This window comes from Nanorana parkeri, unplaced genomic scaffold (genome assembly GCF_000935625.1).
Source record: "Nanorana parkeri isolate BGI_ZX_2015 unplaced genomic scaffold, ASM93562v1 scaffold149, whole genome shotgun sequence".
NCBI lineage: Eukaryota > Metazoa > Chordata > Amphibia > Anura > Dicroglossidae > Nanorana > Nanorana parkeri.
The window spans coordinates 1,555,082-1,560,157 of record NW_017306417.1 but is presented as its reverse complement, the minus strand read 5'-3'; the positions used below and the strand labels follow the sequence as shown (position 1 = coordinate 1,560,157).

Here is a 5,076-nt window from a genome sequence, read left to right as displayed (position 1 = left end):
GCCAGCAGCGGCCAGTCAGAGGCTGTGCAGTGAGTTGCACGCAGTAGGAAACGAGCTTTTGTGTACAGTGCAGAACTGATGCAGAATAACACAGCACTCAATCACTGACTGAGCCAAGGCAACACAAGAAATTATCGTCATCTTCTGTCGAAATACATTACCCTAGGTCAATGTAAACGCCACCACTGTGCCCCCTTTATACTGGCTGATCCTGGTAAGTGCATATTTTTATTTCTTTTCATCCAATGCTTTGTGTGGGCAGCGGTATCACCTATTGTACTTATAGCAAATGTACTACAGGGCAGAGGTTGATAGGCTCCACGTTTGGAAAGAGACAACAGTCTGTTTGAAAAAATGCCAGAATAATGAATTGTACATAATGTGCTCTTCAAGATTAAAGAGGCAGCTGGCAAAGATGTGCTGGGCATATTATAGAACATTTGCTTAATATATTGGGTACTGATTAAAAGGTTTTCTTCTTTAATGAATATTTCATTCGCTAAACAGATTTTTGAATATTGCGTCAAATGTCATCCGTGAAATATAATGTGTTTCATATCGGTTTTTAGTTTACGCTCTAATATCAAATGATGCACCTGATTTCCATTATTCTCCATACAATTCCATGAACATGATTGGATATATATCCAATATATAATATTGTTGTTATTATTATTATTATTATTATTTTATTCAAACAAAAAGGTATTACATAGCTAACAGCCCAGGATAAGAATCTTTTTTTTAAGAAAAACAAAAGCTATTTTCAATTATTCCAATGAGATTTGAAGATGACATGGTCATGGCTGAAAATACATAACTATCATGTATTTTTAAGGTGAATTAAACAAAAACGTGTGTAATTACTTAATGGTTACCATTAATAATGAATAATTACTATAGGACTCGGAGTCCTAATGATTCCTAATGATGCACATACATGGACACAAAGACATCTAGATATGGTAAAATGTGTGTACTGTATATATAAATAAATATCACTGCAGTTATGTTCCAGCATGGGCTTTTGTTATTCAAATACTGATACAATCTGAGCATAGAAGATGAAAGTTGAAATAAAGCTGGGAAATTGATGCACAAGAGGAGATCTAAAGCAGAAAAAAGACATGAGGGTATATGTTAGCAATGTGGTGATTATTATTAGTCTGTTATGCAGAAAAGAATAACTGTCGGATCTGCAATGTGTTGTCACCCTCTTTAGGCTCCTGACATCTGAGAGTGGCTGATCACCATTCATTTTGGCATCAGCTGGATATGTTCTTACAGTCTGCCTGCACTATATTTTTTTATTAGTGCATTATTATTGCTGTACAGAACCATACAGCGTGTTAGTTAATGGTGTATCATCCTTTTTTAAGTGACATTCCACCCAAAATGGATATTTTATGTAGTGGTGAGTCGGCTCCTGGCTTCTTATTTCTTCAACACACAACAGTGATGTTTGCTTGCCACAATTCCTGACTCCTGTGTTGTTCCTTGGATGTCTTGGATTTTCCCATTCACTTTTGCATGTTCCAGTTCCATTTGTTTCATTCTGCAAAATATAAATCAAAAATCCAATAGGAAGAAAAGGAACCCCCCCACCCCACCCCCATATTAGCCATAGAAGATGAGTAGACCCCATTAACACAAAAGCAGAGTCCCCAATACATATTCAGCTGGTTTCACACTCCTGCATTTACCAAAAATGGGAATATCTAATGTATTTTAGACATTTAAGGGGTTGATTTACTAAGGGCACTCACGTACAAGAAAAAAACCCAAAAAACAGTGGGGTCTATTCACTAAGCTACCGTAGGCAGCCGAGTGACTAACCGACCCCAAGCGAAGTGAGCCGAACGCTGTTCGGCTATTCACTTCAGGTTGGTACGACTGATTGCACCCGTATATCGGCTGAAATCAGCCGTACATCAAGTGGCTTCGGGACGGCCGAATATGCTCAGCATGTTCGGCCGACCCGAGGTGCAGAAGGAGTTCGACTCAGCCCATCCAACATCTGGATCGGCTAAGCCGAACCTCCGGCAGGCTACTCACTGCTGTTCGGTCTATTCTCATAGATGCCGAACAGCAGTGAGTGAATAGCTGAATGCCGCTAAACGACATTTGGCTCGGCTGCTCTGCTCGGTCCCTCTGTGGGACCGAGCAGAATAGAAAAATAGTTAAAAAAGTAGAAAAAAAAGGATTAGAAAACAATTGTGCGGAGCTAGCAGTGACAGGTAGCTCCGCCCAACTGTTTTCTATTGGCCGGGCGGTTCTGCTTACCAGGTTACCAGGTAGCTAGGAACGCCATCTGTCATTACACACTGAGAACACGGAGAGGCCGCTCTCAGTGTGTAATGACAGCGTCCCTGGTTAGCTGGTAACCAGGGACGCTGATCTCTCTGAAAGTGGCCGAAGCCAGCCGTGAGATGAAGGCTGGCTCTGCCCAGCTGTCAGAAGCAGGCTGTCGGCCAGCTTCGGCTTTCACCTCCGCTTAGTCGAGCCGAGGCATATGCCTCGGCTCGACGGAGCTGCTCGGCCGACTTCGGGAGCTGTATGGGCTATAGTGAATAGCCCGTACAGCAGCCCTTCGGTTCTACTGAACGGAAGGGGTCCTGGGGCCAAAGCTAGCCGAAGCTACGGCTAGATCCTTTGGCAGCTTAGTGAATAGACCCCTGTGTCTACAAGCCTCAGACAAGTGGGTGGAGTCTATCTCAGGCTGCCCATCATACAGGCCCCTCCCACTGGTCTGCAGCTCTCGTACTAATTTAAAGTAAGTAAAAATCAAATCATTAAAACCTTATAAAAGTCATAAAATTTTAATGCAATTACAAAAGTCATTTACAATAAATCTGCAGCTCCCACTAAAATCATTTCTAGTGATCCTGCCATTAAGGTCCTTGTTTGGGTACTTCCTGTTAGAGGGTGACAACACTCAGCCCCTGACTCAAAATTGCTCTCCTGCATTGTCACCTCGTCAAGCTGAACACATGTGGCTGTTTCCTCATGCAGACATGGTACACTGTTGTCATCATCAGGATGTCAGCACTGACAAAAGCTTTGCAGCCATCGCCAGAGTGCATACTTGTAGCCAGGAAGTGGCTGCAAATTTTCTGCAGGAGACCAGCAGCACCGAGATGCTACAAAGGATGAAAAAGGTGAAAATAAGCATTTTATGTAAAGGTTTTAGAAATCTAATATCATTCAGTTAGGATTTCCGTCTAATTTAATATTCTGCAGTGAGTCCACCTGTGAGACTACATCTATCATACAAAGGAGATGTAGAGGGATATAAGTACCCATATAATTTATTGTCACAATTAAAAAAAGTTTTGTTTTTTTTGGTCTGGTATACAGCATATAAACAATTATGATGTATTTACATTTTGCATTTAATTCAGCCAGCAGCTATTGCTGCTTTACAAATCTGTAGGTGTATCTCTTTATAGCAGAAAAATCCTTTTGTTTGCAGGCTCTCTAGATGCAATTTACATAAGCAAATTGAAGATGACTCATGCCATTGACACATAACAGGGACTTATTGCTGCCTTTTTAGCTAACCCATATTATTCTGGGAATCCTTTGTCATGAAATAAATGGTTATGGGCAAAGTACAGGTTTGCTCTCTGTTGGCTTTGCCTTCTGGAATTATTCTCTGCAGCACAGGACAGAGGTTTTGCATAGACTTCTATACAAGCATCTAAAGATTAGTCCTTCATTATTCTATTCAAAAATAAAAATAATTTCTGGCTGTGCAATTTAACAGATATGGCAGGTAAATACAGTAAAGCAATGACCATTATTTTGTATGGATTGTAAAAACAATTGTTAAAAATGTGGAACAATTACAAATAAATGATATTGAAATGAAGAGAGCTTACCTTTTACCCAGATTTACAATCTGCAATTTTAACATTGCATTTAGCGTGCTTCCTTCTTTACCCGTGAGCAGTGTAAGTACCTGCAGTGATGGTTTTGTATCAGTTCACAGCAGCTGTGCTAATATTTCACATATTTTTTATGACCTTATTTGTAGACAGAGTGGACTATGCGAGTAAATTAAATTACACTGTGTGCAGTTGCTAAGCACATCTAAAAAGAAAACGGTAACCGATTGATGTTTATTCAGAGAGCATATTTATTAATTTATTTGGTGTTTTGACTGGAAAACTCTGTAACCACTTGAGTGCCAGCCTGTGTATACCCCTTCAAAACTGTATTCAAATGAATTATATATCATTGTTTTCTTTGGGTGGTATGTAATAGCCACTAGGTTTTATTTTTATTTTTTACTATATAAAAGAAAGAAAAGACCAAGAATATGGAAAAAAAAACATGTTTCCCTTACTTTCTGACATGAAGCATATCAAATAAAATGCCAGGATAATAAAAAACCTCCCCCAAATTATCCTGTTTTGGAAAGTAGACACCCCAAGGTGATCTCATTTTGCCATTTTTAGGGGGGGAAATAAGAAAATATTGCGGTATTGAAGTGATTAAAACACGGAGCTTGGTTATTTATGTATCATTCATGTGTATCATTAATGTACAGATTATACACAAGGGTGGAGGAATAAAAGGTTTAATATACAGATCACATACAATGGGAGGATGGAGATAAGGGGGTGAATGTGTAGGACAAGGAATGTAAAGGCATTAATATACAAGTACTACAGAGACAGCATGGAGGTGAAATATACAGAAGAGGGAAAGGGGATGAAAACAATCCCACAAAAAAAATTATTGAAATATTACGCCCTTGAATCTGCTGCTGACTACCTCCCAAGGATACCTTCATCCAGGAAATTCATTGTGAAAGAAAGGGGAGGGATTTCAAATGTAAACACAATTGTGTTACAATTGTGATCATTGTGATTGGCTAGTACAGTGAGCATGGAGTCACATGGATTGGCACTGTGTATTTTTCCTGTAATAAACCACAGAATGCCCCAAAACCTGGAGCTGTGTTACATTGTGTACATTGTGAAGGTATATTGAATATGCAGGGTGTCCCTTTGATCTCTGTTAAGCCCTTAGACCTTCTTTTTTTTTTGGGGGGGGGGGGGCGAAACTCTC

The 5,076-nt window shown here is 39.7% G+C and overlaps 1 protein-coding gene across 1 annotated transcript in view; it reads left to right on the top strand.

The window, feature by feature from the left end:
- CSRNP3 (cysteine and serine rich nuclear protein 3) overlaps positions 1-5,076 on the top strand; it is a 93,042-nt gene continuing 87,966 nt past the window's right edge. Inside the window, exon 1 of the mRNA XM_018554243.1 lies at positions 1-214. The gene's annotated coding sequence lies outside the window, so the exon portion shown is untranslated. The remainder of the gene's footprint in view (positions 215-5,076) is intronic.